We start from the raw sequence: 26,031 nt of genomic DNA, 5'->3' as shown, positions 1-26,031 counted from the left end.
TTCAAATTAATCTTCATGAAAAATCAGCCGCTGCCTGGGAGATCTAACTCAAAGTTTGCATGCAGCTTCAGTGAAAGAGTACACAGAGAATTTAGCATGCCATTCTTGTCCTATAGGTCTCATGTTCAATTCTTTTGTTATAGACAAAACTTAGATTCTCTATGACTATGAATTACAAAGCACACTGATAAATAGAAAAAAATACTTTGCTTAGAGATACACATAGAGTATTGTTCTCTAGCAATGAGAAAAATTAGATACTCCCATCAGCTAACTGCTGAAGTTACAGTGATCATAGAATAATGATCACAGAATTACTTTCATTACTTTTTACTTATTTTCAGTAGAACTGTTCTAATGACATCTCTGTTTCAGGATGTAAGATCATATTTAGAATCAAACTGAACACAGTGGAAGGAGACTTTAGTCATCTCAAATATTGCAGAGGTATCTAATATCAAAACCTTTGCTACCTTCTGCCCTGTACACCCAGACTAAATAGCCCTGGGGAGATGGAGGGGAAGAAGGAAAAGGAGAACAAAATCCAAGAAGCTAATCTGTCATCAAAAGAGGACTAACAGTCAGAAGACACCTATAATCGAGAGTCAAGCATGTGCCCCTGTGTCTCAAAAAGTCAATTTTTAGGGTAGACTATAGCAGACATTCCTTTTCTGCAGGGAGTTTGAAGAACATAATTACTTTTTCAGTTAATTAAATACCTGTTTAGCTCTATTTAAAGTACTGAATGTGCATGTGCACATAAACAAGGCTTCTTTCTGTAGTATGCATCAAAGAAATAAGTGTGCTTTCTGTCTGTGTTATAGCTTGAACAAAAAGTCTGCCATTTCAACGTGTTTATTAACCTGTCTCTGCCTGCTTATAATAGTGTGAACAGAGGCTTGCATACACAGCATGTTCAGGAGGGGAGCTTATGCTGAACAATACAGCAGTACAAAAACCTAACCTAAAAGTTCTGGAAAAAGTGGAATTTCTAGCCACATAAAAACAAATTGTTTCCACAGTTTCAAAAATGCTCTTTCTTTAAATAAAAAAAATCCCAAAAGAAATCAATAACTATGAAGATTTTGTATTAACCTTCTGGTCACAGCTTTATGATAAATTTGAACCTTATAGTTTACAATTTCCTTTTTTTCTTCTCATATTGCACATAAAGAAAACACCTTGTGATCAGAGTTTGCAGTTGTGATAACAGATAAAAATGTATTACAACAGTTTCATTCTTCTATTTTGGAAAAAAAGAGGTGAGTTTCACCAATCCAGGTAAAAATTCTGGCCATGCACCATATTCCATGGTCTTGAAACAGACAGTTAATACAAACAATGAGTTTGAGCTGGGTTAAGACCAGTGAACTTAGTAGGGGAAAAGAGAGATTAAAAATAGACAAAAGACGTGCTGCTGGATTTGTTTCCATTAAGAAGGATGTTTTAAATCTATTTTTACTTCATCATCTCACATTAATATGATGGTAGTATTACCTGATCCAAGGGCTTAAAATAGCTCCATTATATTTAAAGTATTATCCACATATGATTACTTCAGATTCCTTCTAAGTAGATTAGAGATATATATTATTGATTTTAACTAGAAAAACTACTGGATATGCATAGTGCATATTTTGGCTGTAGTTAGAACTGAAAAAACTGTGCTCTAAGAAAAGAACTTCTGACTCATGAAAATGTTTTGACAGTCAAATTTTTTAGCATTGTAACCTAAAGTTTCCACACTCTGACATTAGTAAGCCAATACAATAATCTGCAAAAGAAAGAGGAAGAAGTTTATTGAGTCATTCTAACATTTTTGGTTTATATTGCTGAGCCAAATGTGTCTGTAAAATGCCAGAGGAACTCAAAATTTTAAGGTTAATAAGATGTTTTTACTGCAGTCATTTTTGATATTATACAGGTGTGCTGGTTTAAAGGTAGACCAGCTGGGGAAATGAACTCAACCCAAAAGAGAGATTATAAATCAGAATAACAATTTAATAAAATAATACAATAAATACGATTATACAGACAAACAATTGGTTTTAACCCACAAAACCCAAATATATAACCCAGCACCCTGGGGCATGAACAGAGTGGTGTTCTTTGGCCCCCCTGAGTCCAAAGGAAAAGGAGAGGGGAAAACCTGTTGGTGAGAGTGCTGTTGCAGTCTGGTCAAGAGTGGTGATTGCAGTCCGGTCGAGAGTGGTGGTTGCAGTCTGGTTGAGAGCAGCGATCTGCAGTCTTCCTCTGGATCCCACGAGTGGTTAAAAAGGTCCCAAGACTCCAAGATTATATATCCTCCAGTTCAGGCAGGAATGCTCAGTACCTCCCTCAGGGCGGGGGGTTCCTTAATGGGTGTGAGGACAAGAGCAACTCCCATCTCACAGGCCTCTTAGCACCTAGTTTATAGCCTGAGGAGTCAGGCTCTATGTGCAGATGGTGTAAATGGTTCATTGATACCAGTTTCTGGGAAATGGCATGGAAGGCTATAGAATACACAGTTTTGGGTTACACTCATCCAGTGATGAACTGGTCTCAGCTGTCCTAACTAGGACAACAGGATATCATATAACACTCAATAAGCTGGACAGAGAGAGACAGAGAGTTGTCTAAGCAAGAAAGAAGAAACTAGTGAAAGAGCACAACGGAAGTGTAAGTGGAGGAATAATTTGGATATCAAACTTGAATTTCAAAAAGACTTTTTTTTGCCTTTTGTGTTTGGACAAGCTTAAAAAATGCTTTAATCACATTTTAGTTGTACATAAAACCAATGTACAATGATAGTAAAACAATTTCAATTTTTCAAGTTTTCAATTTTATTACCAAATGCTTATCCTATATTTTATCAATGTCCTATCCTTATAGGCCTATAAAACAATGATCTTTAAAGGTATGCCTATACAGATGCCTGCACATGTAAAGAGAATAAAGCCAGAGTGACAACTCTGTAGCACTGATCATCCACACTGCATTCCACATTTCCTCATTCTATTTTTGTCTGTAACTGAGAGTATTCACAGGACCACTATCCAGACAAGGAACATGGGAACTGTCTATAGCGGGAATATGAGCCTGACTCCAACATTGCTACCACTATAATTACCTCCAGCACAATGGTAAGCTTTTGAACCCTCAGACTACAATGCACTTTACTGTCATATACAGACTAGAATACCCACAGAAACTGGAATACGTCTTGTTTCAGAGTGTGTAAACTCAACTGGAATGGACTGACTCAGAAATAATTTTTGATATTGTGAACTTGGAAAGCATACACATACATTTACTTCTTTGGATCACAGGTTCTGTTTGGGGTTCAGATCAGGACAAAAGCTGAGTGATAGGTATTACAGATGCATCTTAAGGAATGTCAATATAGATTCAGATCAAGAATTCTGGCTAACCATATGTAATCCTGTTGATCATAAGTCATGAATCAAGAAACTGCAAGTTCATTTTTGAGAAATGCATATTCATGATGTGTTCTAGCATATTCTCTGGCAAGCTAAACTGATTTCCTGAGTCAGTGAAGAGCAAACTTCTGTACTAGAGGCAGATCACTGTCCCACAGAGGCAGCAGTGAGGGCCATCCAGGAAGACCTTATGATTAGGCATGAAGGGCCTGGACCAACACAAATAAATGTTCAAGGAAGATGGCTAAGTGGCCATGTAGCAGTATATAGAGGGGCAAAAGCTGGAATAATTAAACAATATAAATAGTCATCTTGAAGACCATGGTAGTCCTGATGATAAAACTAACTGTTCATTTGTTGAAAACTATCTGCCTGGGCACTCTTCTAGAACAAATAAGAAGTCACCTCTGAATGAAAAGGGCCTAGTGTGGATGATTCTTAGAAAAATAAGAGTCTAAGGGACTGTGCTCCTGCACTGATTACCTAATTCAGATACTGATCTAAAAGTACTATATGCAAATGAGATGAGATGATGAGATGAGATGATATCAGATCAGATCAGATTAGATCAGATCAGATGAAAACTGAGAACTCAAACCTTTTAGTAAAATGCTGAACTGAAAAGAAACCGGTGTTCATAATTAGGGACCAGAACAGCAGGTAGCAACCATAGAAGTCTCAATAGTAGAAACATACATCAGGCATACAGCAGAGATCAATTATATAGCATCTAATTTGGAATAAACTACTTGTATTTGCCCTTTTTCAAACAGTAGATAAATATCCTCTCAGAAATGCCAATGCAGTTTGTCATATGCTTGTTTGATTATACATGAATATTATTCTCATGACTGTGAAATTCACCGTGAAATGACTAAAACATTAGAACAAAAATGAAACAGACCTGGCACATATTGTAATATGTAATGAAACAGACCTGGCACATATTAAATATTTCTGTACTCAAATCTAGTGACTGGAGTTAGTAATAATTTCCCTTTTCACATACATACACTGACTAGATCTCTGATTGTAAATTTAAGTGAAGGAACACCACAGATAACTGGTCAGTTTAAAATATTATATGCTAGAAGTGGACTTCTTCAACCCAATGAATTGTTGTCCATGAAAACTCTTAGGATGTGCATCACATCAAGCTGATGTTACTGAACATGGGAAAGCAGTCTTCAGTGAAAGATGCTTCTGGAAATATTCTAAAAAAATCTGCAGATAATGGTTGTATCAGCTGACTATCTAATTATCAAGTTTGATGGCAGATCCAACTGCTGACATGAACCTTTCAAACAGTCAGATTCAAGTTCCTGCTCTGTCCAATTTGTGTAACAACGCAGATACCTAAACACAGAAAGCAACTCTTCTTAACAGTGCATTTAAAAATAAAATTTTCCATAATTTAGAATTATGTTTTCAAATGGTAAAAAACCCCTAACACTAGTCCCGAGTTATTTACAATGTTAATTAGTCAAGGTTTCCAAACAATTACATGCATTTTCTCAGTTTAGAGACAGTTATAACAAAAAAATATGCAGAGTTTAGTGAAGAAGGAGCCTAAATTCCAACTGCTGCATTTTAATTTGCCCTTAGGCTAAATTTTGTATTAACATCTTGGATATAAAATGTTAGTGAGGTAATTCAATCCAATTCACCATTGTTTTCATAACTCTTTAATAATACAAATTAGTGTCATAAATTAATATGATGTCTTTTCACATAACTCATTATATCTTGATACAATCTAGTTTAGATTTCCATTTTATAGTAATTTAATAATTGAAACATCACAAAAGAATGTGCACTGTCCTTATTTAACAATTTGAATCTATATGGCAAAGAAACAGTGACTTTTATTCAGAGGGGTGAGGTTGTAAATCCCTCTGCTACAGGTGATCTACTTGAACACCAGCAGTATTTTCTTCATTCATGTGATATGAATGTAAGCTCACAGGCCACAGAAACTATGAAAGCTTTAGAATATCAATGTGGAGATTAAAAAAGTAAGTAAACATAAGCTATATCTACACAAATATAAGATGATAATAATAGTTATACGGGGCAAATATCTCTCTATATTTATTTTCTGTGCAGCTTCTTCTGCATTGAATTATAAGGAAAATGCATACTATGGGTAAAGTAATATTATTTTTGAACAACAATAATTAAACAGTCAAACAAACAAACAAATAAAATCAACAAAACAAAACAAAACCAAACAAACAAACAAAAACCCGAGAAAAGCTGTTGACCAAAGAATTTGAGTTTTATAAAGTAATTAAAAAAATATTATTAAATATGCAGTCAGGATTCTAGAGCAGAACATGACTTCTAAAACATCGCAGAGGAACTCAATTTTGACACGTGGAAAAATACCCCTGCCAATTTATTTTTGTTATAAATAGAGATAAAAGTATTTTTATACTTAGAAAAGAAATAAAAGCAGTTAGAGTTAAGATTGTATACTAAAAGTGGTTACTGAACATGCATCTTCATATCCTCCTCACAGTATCTTGACTGTGGAACTTAGGTAAACTATATGAAAAAACTTTTAAAGAACATGGAAAGCTAAGTACCATTAGTAGCTGTCATGATAATATCTGTTCATACACTGGTATATGGGGGTTTATCCAATAGGTGTTTCGAAACACTTCTGAAGATTCTGGGGGGAAAAGCATCATCACCAGCAGCTTCTGGTGCAGTGCTTGGAAGCTGTAACCTATGGTTTCTCAGTAGTGAGCCTGTGCATATGTCTCTCAGCATATGGTAAAGTATTCCTGGATTTACTAAATTAGATTGTGTTTGAAAGTTTATTTATGCTATGTTAACAGCAAGTCTTTTCTCTTCCCATGATCAAGAATCCTCACAGTATTTTACTGATCTACCTTGAAATTACCTAATGACAAAAGCAACCAAGAACCTCCCCAGAACTGATTAGTTGCTCACACTCATGATTCCTTTATGGGCAAACCCTTGCATTTAATGCTTTTGATTTAATGCATGTGGTACTTTAGCAAGTTTGTCATCAGTACATAGACAGATCCAAATACAGACAAAGCTCATACTCAGGAAGTAAATTTTTTCCTATATATTCCTTTGGAAAGCCAACAAAGAAAACAGTCAGGAGTAAGGTTGTGTGATATTTCCTTTCTGTTTCACCATACATGAACTTTTGAGAGCAGAGTGGCAGCCATTTCACACTAGCCTTTCTTCATAGTGAGGAAACAGAAAATTAGTAGGGTGACAATTAGGATACATAAGTTTAGGAATTTTTTTTAATAATAACTTTTTGAAACTTTTTTTATACTAGCTCATACAAGGATTTTGATATAATTGCCAAAATAGAGTGAAAATGATGGCTACCTGATAAGAGTAACGTAATTAAATCCTGCCAGTTGCCTCTTTGTATATTGATATTAACAAGTTTCTTGTACAAAGGCTGTGTTTTTGAATGTTTTAACTGGCATATTTTGTCATTCACACTGTCTAAGAAGTTGAAGAAAACAAATGAAGGTCCACAGTCTTCCATCTCATAAAATGCCTGTTCCACTTCTGTCATAGGGATTAAATGACTAAGTCACAAATGGCTTGTGCATAGAGTAAAATAGTTGATACTGAGAAGCTGGATAAAAAGATAAAATGTTATTGCATCCTCAAAAAGACATCATACTAGAGGAAGTAGTCAATAATGAGCCACCCAGCAATGTTGTCCTTTTAAACCAAACACATATTATCGATTGTTTCCTTTTACATCAAAGCAAATATTTCAAACTAGTCTGTATTAAATAGGAGGAAAAAAAAATTCTTTTTCACCAAGTACCTGAAGACAAACTACAGTGTAGTACTCTGTACAGCGTTGATTACAAAAGCAAGCTATAAGACATATACATATTATATATATTTTTTATATATATATATATATATATATATATAGAAAGTATAGCAAGAGATATTAATAATTACAGCCAAAATTCCAAGCTCAGAGATACAAACTCCACTGGAATACCACTGAAATACAACTCTACAGAAAACATGTAATAGCCATATCTTCTGCCAACTGAAGACTCCCATGAAGGTTTAAATTTTCTGACTTCAATTTAACTACTGTGGTACACATTGACCTCTCTAGTGAGCATGTAATTATAGCTCCCTGCTACGTCTCATACTATAAAAGAAAGTGACTGCTAATATGTAACAGCAGCAATATTTAGTCTGCTTCATTGGGTTTGTAATGTGAGTTCAAATTAAAAACTAAGCCCCTGAGAACCTCTGTGTTTAGACAGTACAGAGAGAGCTCTTATTGTTTATATAATCCCTCTGCTAAAACAGCTTAGAATAATCCTTCTGTTATGCCTGCCATTTTAGAATATAGTTCTTCAGCTGAAGGGATTCAAAGAAAAACTCCAAATGAGATTGTCTCTAACTATTCCATTCTGTCTGTATACATAGGGGATGCAAACATTAAAATGCAAGGAATTAAATGCTGTCCTTTTTATCTGTGAACTGCACTTCCTTTATGTTTCCCCTACTATTCCATACTTTTTCAAATTTTGCATGTTGTATCTGTGTATTTACACGTTGTAGAGACACTTTTTGGGACTGAGAAGGGAATTTTTTTATATGATTGAAAAGATGACTTGAAAGAGAGACTGAATTAAGGACCATGAAAAGAGGAATCTGTTGTGAAAGAATTAAGTACAGGGTCAAACTAGTCAGTATGAAATCACTGGTTTTCTCATACTTTTTTTTATAGTTATTTGAAAAACCTCTTCATTAAGTACCTTCCTATAAATTAATCTGTTATGTGAAGTCTGATGCACTAGTGGGTTTGCGTGTTTGTTTGTTATGGTTTTTGTTGTCTTGTTGATTGTTTGCTCCTTTTTTTTTTTTTTATAATAGACTTGATTCTTCTATTGCCATCTTAAAAAATGCACAGGAATAGTCTTAGCTGGACTTCAAAGCTTAGTTTTTTTAATGATTCCTAACTTAGTTTGGTAATAGTGGAAGTAAGATTTTTCCCAGTGGAGAAAATGGCAAGACAGTTGATTAATTAGAGGCTTTAAGAAATGAGAAACAGCATACAGTAGAAAGCAGGCCTGAAATATCTTACAATAGTAGGGGACATTATAAGCAGAAGCAAGAGTAGAAATAAACAGGTTTCTCACCATTAGAAATGTTCTGGAAATGTTCTGAAAATTAAATGCAGCTTGGAGGGCTCATATTACTGGGAAAACAGAAGACTCAGTAGACAAACTAATAAGCAAAATGAAAGCTGAACTACGATGGCTGCACTGGTGGAATTCATGTCTAACAATCAAGTTCTGTAGCATCCATGGGGAAAATAAAGTCAGACATTGTACAGATTTTTTTCTCTTGTGAAAATGTCATTTTTATAACTGTTCAACAATTCTTTGAACAGTTCAGCTTTTTCTTTTCAACTTATAAGAAACATATGCACTACATGACAGAGAAAAATCTAGCCTTCTTAGGCTTTCTGTATAGCTGCTACAATACAATGTCTAATTTATGATACAGCTGCAATTTGTTGCATGAATAACCATTCTTTTGCTTCTGCCAATTGTGATAGGACTTGTCTCCTGTATTTTTTCCTCAGTTGTTGTTGCTTTAAAAAAAATATAGTTGAAGAAAGTTGAACTCCAGTGATGCAGAGAGTTTCTGGAAGATTGTCTTTAAACAGGAACCACCAGAGAATGAATGATCCAGTGAAATTCCAAAGAGAAAAGATGATTGCTCGCTCAGTTTCTCATTAATCTGTAACACTACTTGTCACAAGGTGCTGTAGACACTCAACTGTCATGAGAATTCAAAGGGAGACTGAAAAGTCCATAAAATAGAAATCTGTCACCTACAAAAAACAACTCTGGTTAGAAAATCTCCACAGCAATAGGTTGGGACAGTATTTTTTGGAAGGGCATCACTACGTGCTTGTGTTCCAGTAGTCTTCCCTATTTAGTTGGATTGGAGGTAGTACCAGGTTATTCCTGTGCTCTGACATTGTGCTCAGGGACAAGACTCTTTGAAGAACAAATCTGAGAATAAACACAGAGAGGGAATGCAGGAAAGAGCTGAGATGCTCTCCATAGAGTTTTGAAGAGAAGACTGGTGGAACTAGAACGTGGAAAGAAAAAAATAAGCTTAGCAGAATTTGTGTGAAGAAAACCTCTAACTCATTAACTGTCTGAAAGAATGAAAAAGGCAACACAGAAACGAGAACCTTAGCCATGTACCATCTAAGAAGGGTAAAAAAAAATAAATGGTGTTGGATAGAAAGATAAGAAAATTCTTCAGACCAAGCTCTATCACTCACTATGTGAGATGGTTCTACTGTAAAAAAAAAAAGTTGTCCAATCATGCTTTTCCTTATATATTGTATGCATTTTATATCTCCCCCATTGAACAAAATACAGGTCCGGCATGCAATAAGTGACAAATATAAAAAGAAATAATTAATGCTTCTCCTTCTTCTGGGTCCCACACCACAGTTGTAATCACATTGGTAGTGACTCACACCACCATTAGTCCATCTCTGCCATTGTGTGCTTCAGTGAGAGAGAAATTTCCAGATATGAATCTATGATAGTTGAGAAAAAGGGAAATTGAAAACTGCATAAGCGTATTAAAGTAGACTATGTTATGAATTAACTTGTTTACCCACAGCACAAGTTGGATACTAAGTTCATTAAATAAAGATAAACTTGAGCATTCACTCGAGTGAAATAAACTCATTCGATTCACTAGTTGTTAAAATTTACTCCAGTGTGAAAGTCCCTCTAACAAATAGAAAGCTTGGATTGGACTGCTTGCACTGGTTAATCAAACAATGAAAGAATAAAAGGCATTGGTCCAAAGCAATAAACTGCACTGACAGGCAGGAACAGTATCTGGAAACTTGTTAAATTCAAGGGAGAAGTGTCAGGAGTGTCTATCAGAATAAGGAGTTCTCTTTAAGAGGGATCTTCAACTACACCGAGAAAGAATTAAATAGAGACAGAACAAAGACTTTACAGATCTCATAAGGATACAGAAGTCAAGACAGGTCAGTCTGGGAATAGATGATGTAAAGGGATCACAGAGATAAAAGTGTAAAATTGACTAGTCTTAGATCTTAAGGCAGTCTCACCAGTGGCTGGAAATATCAGCTCATCTGTAGGATTTGCTTTCATTATGTGGAGCAGAAAGTATCAAACAAACAGTCAAGGCTGTTGACCTACATTAAAAGCTAATTTTAGGGGATATTATCATGAGTCAGATTCAGAGCTATGAGTAAAAGTGACAGAATGGAGTTTTCGCAGACTTCAGATGTTTAAGAGGACAGAAATAAAAGTCATTTCAATAAGGTCTTAGGAAGAACTCTGTTATGAAGATGAAAACTCTTGACAGCTAAAGATAAACAATAAAATTAGAAACATAGATAAGTCTGAAGCAATTACATGACTCAGCTCACCAGATCCCAAAAATGCACACAAAATCTCCATATACTTCTCAACACAGTGAAAGTATTTGCCCTTTTTTTGCACTGCCAGTAGTTTATTGCACCAGTTGAAATGAACCAGTGCCATGGTGCCAAAAAAACACTTTTATACTTGACTAACAGATTTTAACTGTAAGTCTTTCCCAGCATTTAAAATGCTGTTGGAACATACTGCAACTACCCATGAACTAAACTTAAAAAAAATTTATATTGATCACCACAGGAAATTTAACTGCATAAATTCAAATACCAGTGCTTACAAGTTCACCTCAGAAAACACTTAGGTAACCAAATTGTGACAAAGTTCATGGTATGTCAAGGGATTTGGTGAGTTGTTTTAAGCTGATATTGTTTTTTAAATAGAATCACACAACGTAGTGGCTCCATAGACACAGATCTTTTACCATAGAGGATGTGTGTCTACTATAGGGAAAAGCATCTGATGAAAATTTTAGTCACAATGTAAATATATGGCTAGACCTACATAACTACTGCCTTTGGGCCTCAAATAACTTTGGGGCACAAAGAGAGAAAGTCCTGCTTTCAGGAAACATGAACTCTCGGTGTACTAAATAACAACATGACAAGACCTGAAATAATTTGGCAATTTTTTTTTTGTAATTTGCCTAGGCCAGGACCTAGTTCTAAATTTCTGTGTAACTTCAAATTTAAAAAAAGAAACAAATTTCAAGTGTTTTCAATATATCTGTATGAAGCAGTGGAAAAGTTTTATTTGTTGTGCAAAGAAACATTATTTTTATTTAGAAAATAAAAATTATTTATCATAATATCCAAAAACATATGAAATAAACAAAATTATATTAACAGGATTAAAAAAGATATTTCTTTGGGTTTATGATGTCCACTAACTACAAATGACTTCTGGAAAGAAGTATATAGCTACCTGAAAGGTAAATAGATATCTGATGTCTATACCGACATTTTTCAAAAAGGCAGTTCTTCTTAAATCAGAAGAGGAAAAACGCAGCTTTCCTAGGAATCATATAACTATTCTTAATTATTTTTCTTCTTTATATTATATTAATGGCATCACTGTTATTTATTACCTGTGCAGGCTTGATAGTAAAGAGCTATAGAAGAAGAGTCTTAAAACTCCCAGGAGATAAGATATATAAGAAAACATTTTTTTCCTAGAAAAGCAATATTAGAATTCCATTTTCGTCCAAGAAACAGCATTACAAGATTCAAATTTTAGTTGAAATATAAAAAAAAAATCTAACCTTGCTGTGTCTTCTTTTAAAATGTACAATGACTTTTCAGTACTAAGTAATAACAATGTATATGCAAACTGGCAAAAGGTGACATTTCAGCCAAATTCTGTTGCATGCGACCATGCAGCTCTTAATTTTGTTTTGGCTGTTTATCAGCCTCATGTCACTGAGCTGGTTAAGAATCTCTAAATTTGCTATGCTGTGAACAGAACTCTTTAGAGACATAGTGACAAGCAACATACCATAACTAAAACAAAGCCAATTACTCTAGGAAAAGTGTCTGACCTAGCAGTCATCTCATTTTCAATTATTTCTTCCTGTCAAACAGTACCTGCAGGAGACTAATGCCTGCAGCTTCAGGTGTGAATACTATTCTTCTGAGGAGTGCTACTTTGTCAATATAGCAATGTTTTGTGGAGGGAACCTGATTTTTAAATGTGACAATTTTCTACCCTCCTGGCAAGCTACTAGGACCCCATCAGGTCTAGGACCCATAAGCTGTCAGGAAGGTGGAAACCCATGGTTTTCAGCTTGTAGTATTCTAAATTTCTAGGCTTTTTCTATGTCTTTTCATAATTTGCCAATTGAGGAAGAGTGTTTCCTGAGTTTCTAAGCACTGGCTACCTGCCAGAACATCCATTATGCAGATAAAAACCTAAATACCTCTAAAACTTCAGACTAAACCCTTCAAGCTCACGCCTCTGGCTCACAGAACATTGCCAGATAGCCTTCCAACAGTCTGAGCAACTTCAGATCAGGCACTAGCAGTGCTACCTTTCTGAGATTGAATCTACCTGGTAGACTGGATGACACTTGCAGAGCTACACTGTCCCATGGGTCCAGCCCCAGTGAACAAGAGCTTAAAATGTCACCATATAGTTCTTTGAATGTGCAAAAGATCCAGCTGAACAACCCTTTTTGCAAACCGGAGTCTGCCTGCACATTTTCACATATCCCTTTCCTGAACCAGTTACGCTGGATACATTCTACATTGCCTCTGTGTGTTTGTCTTTTCTAATGATAATGAGGTCTGAACATGATTGTCTCTCAGAAAGTATCCTGCCCTATTTTGTTGCGACTTTACTCTCCAGATGGATAAATTTACTAAAAGAAAACCCTGAAGTCATGTAAACTTTACTAAGCTTTCAGCCCTAGAAAATTTCTTACTTTGCAAAACACTCAAAATATAGTGGGTTTGTTTTCAGTTTCTCAGAAGTAGATGTCAACAGGTATGTAAGATTAGAGTCTGCTTGAGACAATTGGATGTTTCATCTCTGGTGACTTTTTCTATGATAAATACTGTAATGTTTCCTATAGTGTTACCTTGGCACTATTAACTATAGTCAGAACAGTTACCAGTAACAATTTTTGGGGAACACCTGCAAATGATCAGAAGGAGAATGGTCTTACTGGGCATGTTGTTGAAGCTCCAGACAGTTTTATAGGACATGCTGAGATAACCTGAAGCTGTGAATGAATTAGAAAATTCCAGCAGGATATAACTGTATTATACCAACAAAAATTTGTTGCTGCTGAAGATCAAAATAAATGTTATTGAATGTTTACTAAATAATGTGTTCAGGGAACCTGTAAGTCACATCCCTGTGCAAGACCAAACTAGCTTCATTTATTTGTCCATGTTTGATTACCACCTTGTTAATATCCTTATATATCTTCAAAAAGTTTAACAATTTCTCTAAATACTGCCCAGGAAATGCTCAGATTTTCAGTTCTCATTATCCATAGGAGACTATTCACAGTAAAAGACAGCTTTTGTGGGGGAAGTTAAAGAGACAACATAACCAAGTCTAACAACAGCATCAAACAGTTCTGACTGATTCATCTCAGGAAGTTTTACAAGGAGCATTGTAAGGATTTAAAAGTAGGTTTCAAGGCATTATATTGCAAGAGAAATTAAAAATAAAAAATACTAAATGCTCCACAGATGAGGAAAATATTGAAGTACTAATACAAATTCATTGTACAGTGCTAATAATACCAAGGTCATGGGTTCTATTTTTATATGGGACATTCACTTAAGAGGACTCTGTGATCCTTGTGGATCCCTTCCAACTCAGAATATTCTGATTCTATGATTCTGTGCAGCATAATCAAGAAAAATCAGCTAGGAATCTCTCTGGAGAGCTCTATGAAGATCTAGGGCCAACACACACTTGACTTCAGAAATCAGATGAAAGATTACGGTGCCAGGCTGGATGGGGCCCCAAATAATTTGGTCTAATGGGTGGCATCCATGTCCATTGCATGGAGGTTGGAAGTAGATGATAGTTAAGATCCCTGGCAACCCAAACCACTCTGTGAGTCTATGATTACTGTAAAGGCATGAACCGAAGAACACAATACGCAAAGTGTAAAAAGTTAAAATAGCAAGACATTAAGCAGAACAGACAGCAAGGGAACTGATAGCTGGAACACCCTGAATAGATTCAAATAAGTACTGGGTTGGTAGCTTTAACAATTTGCTTCATCTTAAGGATTTTTCTTAATTTTGGTTTTCTCTTTCTCTCTTAATAAATATTTATTCCAATTCTTAAAACCTTGCTCATGTAACAAACCTTTTTTATAGTGTATTGTGGGGAGCATGTGTCGCTGTAACCTTTATATAATAAAGAAGAATGAGCATGCTCTTCTGAGAACAAAGAGGTTTATTTCAAATTTGGCGCTTCATTTTATCCCCTAGAACCATGTGACCTCCTTAACCAATAGGGTTGTCTATTTCGGCACATGCTCCCCTGGGCATTCCTGCCCCCGTACATCCCCTGGTACCTTAGACATGCCCCTACAGTGTATTACTTTTAGTTTGGCATATTTCTTCAATCACATTAGGGCACTCCGACATGTGCTTAGAAGCAGGAAATTGAAAGCTGCAAACAGCAAACCAATGTGAACTCTAATAATTATCAAAGCACACACTTCAGAGATAATGTCAGAGTAGATCTTTCTTTCAGAGATATAAGGCATCACTATCTAGTATCCCAAGGAACAGACAGCAGAAAAAAGCCTCACTTCAGTAGAAAAATTTGCAGTTGTGCCAAAAAGGAAAAATAGTTTGAACTTCCATTTACTTAATGAAAAAAACCAAAACTAACAAAATCCAAACCAACAAATAAAAGACCTAGGCATAAAAAAACCCGCCAACCCAAATCAAAGAAAACAAAACAGCAACAAAACAGCAAAAACAAAAACAAAAACCAAGCAAAAAACCAACAAAACCAAGCAAAACCAAGCCAATACTTAAAATTTAAAGCCTTATATTCAAAAATAGAAGGGCCAGGTGCACTTACTTTTAAGAGCACAATACTATTGCCATGAAATGATTAAGAGCTCTATTCCATATCTGGATACATAGACACATCTGTCCACTAAATATTTTACCTTTTATGCAACTGGATGAAAATTAGCACCAGAATTTCAATTTTCACTGTCAAAGATAAAATCACAGTAGAATTTGGTTGTTGCTGAAAGGTGTAAAGGAGCCATCCAAAGCTGTTTCTGGTATTTATTTCTGACAGCATAGAGTAACCAGATGCAGATTATTACAGAAAAAAAAAATCCTGATTTACACTTGTAAAGTCATACCTGACCCCCTAGAAAGCTGTGTATTGTGAGCATATAACACACACACAAACATTTACCTTTTCATTTTTCTAGAAATAGCAATTAACTGTTGAGAGATTGGTTGCTAAGCCAGCTCACATATGTCAGCACCACTCACAGAACCACCAGTTTCCAGAACAGTTGAGACTTTTTTCTGTCATTCACTAGCCAGGTCCTGGATGCTATTGTTCAATTAGTTACATTTGGAAAACCTTTCCTTCCACCAATAACCATACATAAAGTACTTAATTGATCCATATAATCTGAAAGCTAATTCTCTACTCTACTGGTAAGACACATGAAGGAGCTGATATGCCTCAATTCTGTCATCTATTCCATTCAACATTCAGTTACTAAAGCATAGTACTAATTAGATCCATCTACTGAAATGCCCATAGTTTTAAAAGACAGAATTTTTTGAGGATGATTCAAATCAGTCTCCTCAGGGTAAATTTTTTATATGTAAGGTGATTGTTATCATTGCTGAGGTACTGCTAGCAACACAAATAAAGAACCTGGAAAAAGAGAAGCAATTAGGGGCCATGCTCATCTTTCAGATGCCATGTAGTCCATAAATAGACCTATTTTTAACTCCTGAATAACAATGTGTCCCCCCAATTCCTTTGTAAGCAAGAAGGGCCACACAATATGACAGAAATATTATCCTTTCATTGTTTAGGATCAAGATTCATCATTGGTCTCTCCATCTGTATGCAGAGCAGAGCTCCATGAGTCTTGGCCCTTCTGTTCACGCAGGGCCCCCTTCTCTTGAGCAAGGTTGCATGGTGCCTGTCTCTGTGCTTTTCCAGAGGGCCTTTCCTCTGATCCAAGCTCCACGGGAGATGGCCATATGGACCTGATAGGCCTTTTTGCACTCACTTGAGTGCCATTTAGTTGGATTGTTTAATCTTGTTGGTCTCTCTTTCCCCTCATTCTGCTCTGTTTTACATGCCTCCACTCTCCATTTCATCTGTTTCATATCTTTAAAAAGTCTGCATTTAGTTTTATTCTTTTAACTGGGATAATTCCATTCCACTATACATAAAACACTAAGAAGTTTATTTGCACTAAATATTATGAACTGTTGGTTTCCTTTTTTTTTCAAGTGAGTCTGATAGTCTAAGGAAACAAATGCATTTTTTCTAGTAAGTATATATGTAATATCTGTGCATGTTTGATTAATTCTGATGAGTTGCTATCTGTTACTGTGAAATCATAAAAATAATATCAGGTAATCTACATATTTCAATATAAAATTTTTAAGATAAATGAAGGAAAATGAAGCCAAATAAAGTAGGGCTAGAGGCACTCATTGGCTTTACACTATTAAATATACCTTATATACTTACAAACCAGTTTGTACTACTTTTCATCAGTGCTGAATATTCAGATCTCAATTAACAGATGATTGTCATATTTCAAAATTCAGATCCCAGACAGAATCACAGAGTGACTGCAGCTGGCAGAGACCTCTGGACATTGTGTACTCCACCCTTCTGCTCAAGGAGAGGCAGCTACAACAGGAGAGAATCCAGGTTTAAATGAAAACTCAGTGAGGAGAAAAATCCCCTTGTTTTACATTCTGTTCTTGGATACAGCACAGAATTCATTTGACTCTTCTTCAAATAAACAGGTTGGGGCCAGATCAAAACAGAAAATAATATTTTTCTGAATTCTAAGTATTTTTGAGATTTATACCTAAACTACTGGGGTTTTTATATAGAATACACATATTTTTAAAGTTTCAGACATGACTTCATGTACCAAATACTTTTTCTGACAGTTTATGAGTTGCTTCAGATAATTGGTGTACATTTTATAAACATTGCTAAAGTGGTCTGTCAAAGATTTTTACAAAAAGAGCTTTCTAAGGCTCTTGAAAACAAATGTTTGTTCCTAGCTATTTGTAGTTTTCATATAATTCAATATAAAAAAATAGTCTGTTAAAAAAAAAAAAAGAAAAATGTAGATAATATAGAGGAAAAGTAGTCTTTCTAAGTTTTTCATCTCAATACAGTTTTCCAGGAGGCACTTTTCAGAAAACAGAGACAAAAAAAAAAAGTTAAAATTCCCAAGTCATACTGAAATGAAATCAAGAAATATGTTTCATAAAGAAGTGATGACAAGAAAGGAAGTTTTTCCTTGGATCTAAATTAAATGGTTTTAAAGAAAGAATGTAGGGAAAGATTATATTATCTGACTTCTCCAGGTTAGCAGATCTTCTCTCACAAACACACCAAAAGAAGGAAGGTTTAAGAACTCATGTCTATGTCATAGTAGAGGAGTAATACAGATTAATATCCAAAATCTGTAAAGGAACTTTTGCTATAGCTTTCATCCCCAATGTCTCTATGGTAATTTGAGGAGTGTTGGATTACTTTGGAGTCTGTATCATTCTAGTCCATAGAATTGACAGAAGACTGTTTGCACAGTGTCCTGGAAATTAGTTATTTTGCTACCCAGCATCAGGTATCTCTTGCTATAAGACTTGGGAAAGCAGTATGAAAAATACCACAAAACAATAAAAAAATCCCAAACAAACAAACATAAACACCCCACAAAAAACAAGAATGAACAGCTTCTGTTTAATCTAGACTACAAAATATTTTTGAAGATCACAGAATATCTTGAGTTGGAAGGGACCCACGAGGATCATCAAAGTCCAGCTCCTGACCCTGCAGAGAACAGCCCGAAGAATCACACCACGTGTCTGAGATATACTGCTTACATATATTTTTGAAGGAGTTAACCGAGTGATGGTGTTACAGTTGAAGCAAGGTAACAAGAAAAGAATTTCTGGGCAGAAAAGATAATGACTCAAACTACAGCAGAATTGGCAAACAATTCAAGGCAACGATGGTGTGGCAAATAAAACAGATTACCCATACATATGAAGAAAATAATGATAGACAGCAATGGTTGCCTACAATATAGTGCCTTAAGTAATTCCCACACAATATGTGGACTGAAAACAAAGGAAGTTGTAATCTTCTCCTGGGCATAATAAACTTTTGCTCAATAGTCTGGAAAAGATTCAGATCCTGGAGAGATTCAGATCTCTACCCCCAACTTCAGCCTCAGGAGAGAAAGGCAAAAATTCTGAGGGACACAGAAGTTCTCAGTTGGTTCTTATGAGTGTAGGGGAGACAAAAGGAACTAGGAATTGATGGTTGTCCTTTCATCTTGGATTTACAGTTTTGGGAAAGATACTGAATGAGAAGTAAAGTACTCTCTTTGTTAAATTCCTAACCTTATAGGCAATTGGAGACAGTTTTTCTTTCGGATAGGCTATTCACAGCATTTCATATGTAACATTAACCTGGTTCCTTTCCAGGAGTTTCTTTCCAAACAAACAGATCTTTTCCATCCTCACAGTCTAATCTTTGCTTTTGCCACCCATTAGTTTAAAGCACTGTAGTAATTTCACTAACTGATGAAGTGAATTTCTAGCAACTGATTATGAGAGCAATTAATAAGAAGTGTGAGTAACCTTTATAAGCACAGAGATGGAAACCTAAAATATGCAATTCAGCATCTTATGTAAAAGGATAAAAGCATGTATCAAATTTAAAACATCTACCTAGAACCCATAGATCAAGAGATTTTTAAGAAATAGTGCTTATTTATTTGCTTCAGTGTGATGAATTGACTTAAAATATTAGAAAAACCACTACATAAGTAGTAGTTTTCATGGAATTTAAATGGCTGCACAGAAACAGGGCAAAAAAACTTATAATAATTTTGCAATATAAAATATAGATATTATAATATAGGGATGGAGATATATTTCTGATTAAGGCAAAATATAGAGATAAGAGATATAAATATATAGATACTTCTGATTAAGGGAAAAGAAAGAACAAACTTACAGAGCATTTGCATACCACTAGTATAGTTAACATGCAATAATACCTTTTCCTTCCAGTGCCACAATGGTTTTATTCTGTTAATGGAGAGGAATCATAGAGTTGTATAGCCACAGTATAGTTTGGGTTGGAAGGCAGCTTAAAGGGCACCTAGTTCCAACCCCATTTGAGTATTTGCTCTTTTGCCCCAGGATTTATAAAAAAAAAAAATTACATCTCTGTGGGAGTAGTGTATATATACACCTGCTAATCAGAGGAAAAATGTGCCAGTACATAAATATTGGAGATGACAAATTTAAATGATAATGCAAAGTATAGGTTTTTTACATTGCCTTGAAATGACAATGCCACTTTTAAAACCTTATCAACTGTATGAGTTAAATTGTATATGTTTCCTACTGAAGTGTTTCAAAAGTGTCACTGCCCAAAAAGGTGATGAGACTATCATCTTTCACTGAAGCCTTGAGGATACAAACATTCATTCCTTAAAAGTCTACTATCACTTTATTCTTTTAAATTTATTTTTATTTACAGGTGAATACTTGCTAGTACTCCATTGAGCAAAGTTAACTATTTATAAAGGTAGTATTTTCATAAATACTGATAATAAATTTTTATCCCTTTCATTCATTTATGAGCACTATGCCCCAAACTTAGACGACTGAGAAAAGCACAAAAGTAAATGTCAATAAAATAATGTATACTTGACATAAAAAGATCAATTTCTCTGTCAGCTTCATCTGAGGTTGGCCCAAACTGTGGTAACACTATTTTATTTCCAGATTAAAATCTTAATAAAGAGTCTTACTCTGATAAAGTGGGACTTCAGAAAAAAGATATTGTTGAGAATATTGACAAGTATTTTAATGTGGCAGTAGCTGGGCCAAGAAGTTAGATTTTTTTTTCCACTCTCTGCATCTGACTCAGCACATTCAAGCTCTAACTGGTGTTATCAACCTAGAAAGTACCATGTCAAGGCTTATGTGCTTAGTTCAATACCATAGAGTGGAGAGTCGGTGTGGTGGTTTGAGACCCCCAGAAATCCAACTCCCGAGTCCAAGCCCCCCTCCCACAACTCAGCCCAGTGTGAGATGGGTTTTCCAGACAAAACACAAGACTCAATATGGGGGGAAGGGAATTATATTACAATTATTACACAAATAAATATTATAATACATTATATACACAATCCTAACTCTCTGTCCTATGATAAAGCAGTATTTACATTGGATCAAATCTCCTCTCCCTCCAACAAAAGTTCAGAAGGGAAGAAGGAAAGACCCCTTCCACGTTTAGGGCAGCAGTGTCTCCTCCTCAATGCAGCAGTTGTAGCTGGATTGTTGTAGCTGGATCTCTTTCCATTACACACAAGGGGGTCTCCTCTCACCCCTCTCAGCCCTTCAACTCCAATGGAAGGTCTCTCTCCCATGGACTGCGAAGCAGGGACAAGGTTCACCTTGCCATGTCATATCACAAAGTGCAGGGGTCTTCGTGACAGTCCCTTCCTTAGGGGATCAGAACGTTTAGGGCAGCTTTCAGTTTAGTCTTTTGCCCCAAGCCTTCTACCAGAGCTCCTGTGCTCTGTCTCAGCTGCCAGCTTGGCAGCAGCAGTGCGGGAGCAAGGCCACTTCCCCTGCATTCCATCCATCCGTCCCAGTCCAGCTTCCAGGATGTCTTGAGCTTCTCAGCTCCTCTTTCTCCAGTGCATGCTGCATTTCAGGACTTCCATCCAGTAGGAGTCCACCCTCTCTCCTAGGAGGGGTCTCAAAGGGGTTTTGGGGGAGTTTGATTCAGTTCTTACCCCAAAACTGTCTTCGTTGAGCTTAGTCCTCTCTCTCTCCCTCAGATAGCTCTGTGTCTCTCAGCTTAGCCGCATGCCGTCTTTGCTGCTTGTTTCTTATCTTCTTGGCCTTCTGCCACAGTTCTCCGTTAGCTGCTGCTCCGCCACCGCTTTCAGCATCTCTGACTGTCCACTTACAGCAAGGAAACTTCCCCCAGCTCTTAGCTACAGATATTTGGCCCAGTCTAACACTGTTCCAAGTTCCTGCAAGCCCCCAGCCATGAGCTGGGGGGGCCCAGCCCCCAGCAGGGCTCCTGGCTCTTCTCCCCTCGTGGCCTAAAGCACGGCCACTTCTCCTCCAACTACATCATCATCCTTCTTTTCCGGTCTGGTGTGATATGTTTAAATTTTGCAGGGGCGCTGATTGGGTCGACATCAAGTGACACCACCCCATCAGGGCTTACCATTTTTTTTAACTCCAACGGGAAAAACACTTTTTTTCCCCAGCACAGTAGGAGAGGGTTGAGGTCCAACTGATTTTCTTTTTGAGAATGGAATTTAGATTTTAGTTGGAATTATTGAGAAATTTAATAAAAATGTCTTTCATATTTCTTTTCTAATGAAAGAATTGGAGAAACCTTCAACCTAAAATACACTTTAAAGTTGGTTATTCTCCAGCAGTAACTATTAGCTCAAAATAAAATCAACAGCTGATAAGAAACTGACAGCATTTTGTCAGTAGTACTGTGTGTTATCCTGAAAAGCAGAGCTAGTTACTCAAAGCTGAATCACACAGCCCAATATTCTTTTACAAAATGCTACTTTTTAAAGGTTGTATTTAGTTTCTAACTTGACATGCCTCATTTAACTCACGAAACATGAGCAGTGAAACATGTCATGGATTTTAAAACTTAATTTCTGAAAAATCCCAGCTGCTGACTTCATATAACGGAATCAGTCCTGACAGGAAATAGGTCTGAACCAAAAGACAAACAGAAATGGCAGGTGGTATAGAGGTGTTTTTTAAAGGAAAAATGTGACTGCACGTCTGAGCAGGAAAGTAAACAATGGACCAATTACCCTTGAAACTTGGGCTGACTTTTTATTGACAGAAATTGAACAGATATTCTAGAACAGAGAAGGCAATAACCGACCCAGTTAAAAGCTGTATTTGGACTTGGATCTCAGTAATTTAACAACACTTGACAAGTATTATAAGACTACAGCTAAATTTTAAGGAAAAGTAACAGCATGACAGATGTCATAATACTTTGCACTTGTACATTCTTTTGGGTTACGTTCTTCTGTGGAACACCTGTTACAAAGACTATGCTCCTGCATTGCTTTTTGTTGCAAGTTACTTTCCCTCACTGTTGTTTCAGTCACATGGTGATGTACTCTTCAAAGCATATATTCTGCATACATGACTCAAATATCTTATGTTTAGTTTGTGCATCCACCTAATTTCTCTATATGCTTCTTCCCATACTAGAATATCTGATTTCTGAACCTCTGAGTTTAAATCTTTCATCATTACTAGACTTTCATTTCCTCTTTTTTCTGACTCTGATCAAAGAAAAACTCACTTTGTTACAGATAAATGTAGTTTCTTATAGTAAACATTCACAACCCATTTACGGATAGATTCCTGAAGTTAACACGGCAAGCTAATTAAATCACTTTATGTGCTCAAAATGATTGCTTAGAATACATGAAAAAAAAATTAATCTAAAAATATTCTTTTGTATTGAGAAAAAGTTTGTTTCATGGATTTCTTACAAAAAGTACTGAAAGCTGAAATAAAGGGTTTTTTCTGTGAAAATAAATGTCTTCCTTCTGTCCATTAAAGTAACAAAGTACTATCTGTTGTGTATACTTTTACAGTTTCATAGGTTTTCAGAAAACACCTGGACTTCAATAAGCAGTGTAAGCACAAATATGGCAGTGTTTCCTATATGATATAGAAGCTGATGAGGTATGGGTTGGAGGAGTAGACAGTGAGTTAGGCTGAAAACTGGCTGGAACATCTGGGCACTGATGGTGGTGATCAGCAGCACAAAGTCTCTTTGGGGGCCAGTGAGTGATGTGCTCACTGGGTCACTACTGAGTCCAGTCTTTTTTAACATCTTCATTAATAAGCTAGATGAGGGGGCAGAGGGTACCTTCAGCAAGATTGCTTTTGACACCAAACTGACAGATGTGGCTGATACAGAAGGTTATTCTGCCATTCAGAGAGACCATGACAGTCTGGAGAAGCAGGCTGACAGGAACCCTATGAATTTCAGCCAGAGAAGAGCAAAGTCTTGGGAATAACAAACCCCGACAACAAAATACACTGGAGGCAGTTGAAAAGCAGCTTTACAGAAAAGGATCTTGGAATCATGGTGGACTCCAGGCTGAATATGAGCCTACAATATGCCCTTACTGAAAGAAGGTGAATCGTGTACTGGTTGCATTAGCTGAAGTATTGCTAGGAGGTCAGCAGAGGTTATTCTTCCCCTCTACTTGGAAATGGTGAGGCCACACACAGTGTACTGTGGGGTTTTGGGCTCCCCATTACAAGAGAGATATGAACATACTGGAGAAAGTCCAGTGAAGAGCTGCTAAGATGATGAAGGGACTGGAGCACCTCTCCTATGAGGAAAGGCTGAGAGACCTGGAACTCTCTGCTCCCAGTTTAGCCTGAGAGAAGGCTCGAGGGGATTTTGATGTATATCATCTATTTACCTGCAGGAAGGGTGCAAAGAGGATGGAGCCAGGCTCTTTTTAGTGGTGCTCAGTGACAGAGGCAGTGGGGACAAAGACAGGAAGACTCAACTGAAAATTAGGAAGCACTTTTTCACTGTATGAATAGCCGAGCACTGGCACAGGTTGCCCAGAGAGGTTGAGAAGTCTTTGTCCTAAGAGATAGTCATGGTCTTGGGCAACTCACATCTCTATTTGAAGAACAAACATTGGAACAGATGACTTCTCTTCCAAATTTAACCATTCTGTCATTTTTTGATTCTGTGATTCAGTAGGATTCTGTGTGATTCTGTGTGACTATGTGAATGTTTACATAAATTTGGTTCATTCCGTGTTTAAAGGGTCTTCTAGACCCTTTTATAGGCCACTGCTCTGGACACAGGGGAAAAGCTACTAGTGATTGCCCTGTTTGATTGTTCTTTATAAAATACATTTTAAAAAACTTGGAAAATATAACAGTTTCCTAGAGACTAGACTAGATGGCAAGACCTTAGGACTAGAGAAATACAAGGCTGTCTTCACTGTAACAGAAAATATCAGAAGGACCAACCAGGAATATGACTGAACAGCATTTAGTGAGACACAATTTGATTACAGGGAATATCAATGTGGACCCAGGAAAATAAAAGACTTTGTAATAAATCTTACCGAACGTTCTGAAGGGCTAAAACAAAGAGTTGGCAGGGTAAAAGCAGAAGGCAGAATTTACCAACACTTCAAGAAAGTTTTCAATACAGCATAACACAGAAAAGACTAATCTATAAGGTAGGCAGATCTGATGTGAAGAGGCAAACTATTTGAAAGCAAAGATGATTGAGGACTGAAAGCAAATATTCCAAAAGAGTAAAACCACATGAGAGTTGATTGGTGAGAGTTGCAAGTCAGGTGACACAAAATTGAAGACTCAATTTTGTTTGTTTCTGATCCAGAAAAAACAAAACCACAAACAAACAAACACCAAAACTGAACATGGCATAAAACCAAAAAGGAAACTTCATGAGTTCTATTTATTAAACCAGACCAGAATCTGTTCCAATGGTTTACACTTAATGCAGTTTTATGTGAGCAGCAATATAAGTTCGCCAGGTCAAATACATGTGCACATGCATGTACACACTTGTGTAGATAAATGTAAAATTCTGTGTTGCATGTTTTACATTCCTCACTGGGTGTTTTTAGTACCATTAATTTATTTGAAGTGACAGTTTTCAGAACTCAATACTTAGCCTGGCTTCATTCATTTGCAGAGGCAGCAAGGGATACATTCTACTCCTTCCCTCCATGGCTCTGTGAATTCCATAGATTTTTTTATCATAACCCTGAAAGTTCTTTATATGGTCAAGATCCGTCATGCTTCTCTGCCACCAGTGACCTCAGTGCTTTTATAGGTTCTGGGTAAGACTCTGGACTTTGACACCAGGAAAGGGAAGTCATTCCCCTTAATTTAGTCAGGCTTTATGAATGCCTCATATTTCTTCTGGAAATCCATTGCAAACTGGTTATATGGCAGGTGTCATAGGAATGCTATATGAAGTTATGGTGTACAACCACTTTGGTGCCAGTAAATATTTCCTCCGGTTCAAAAGGGTGTTACCTGAGCTGTTATTACCATAAACAACCAATAACTAACTTTATCTAAAGTATCATGTTACAAATTGCATTCTTTTTTCCTCACAAATGTAAACCCAAGATAGGATCAGTCCTTATTGGCCAAAAAACAAGCACCACACATCCTCACTAACAGGGGAGCAGGAAAAATGAGTGTATTTTTGATTAGTTATTATCTTGTCATTACACCCTAAATGGTTAAACTTAACTTAATTTAAGCAATGAATATATCATGGCAAAGTTCCTGTCATGCCTCCAG

The sequence above is a fragment of the Pseudopipra pipra genome, chromosome Z, assembly GCF_036250125.1.
Source record: "Pseudopipra pipra isolate bDixPip1 chromosome Z, bDixPip1.hap1, whole genome shotgun sequence".
NCBI classification, from domain to species: Eukaryota; Metazoa; Chordata; class Aves; order Passeriformes; family Pipridae; genus Pseudopipra; species Pseudopipra pipra.
This window is presented reverse-complemented; position numbering follows the sequence as displayed.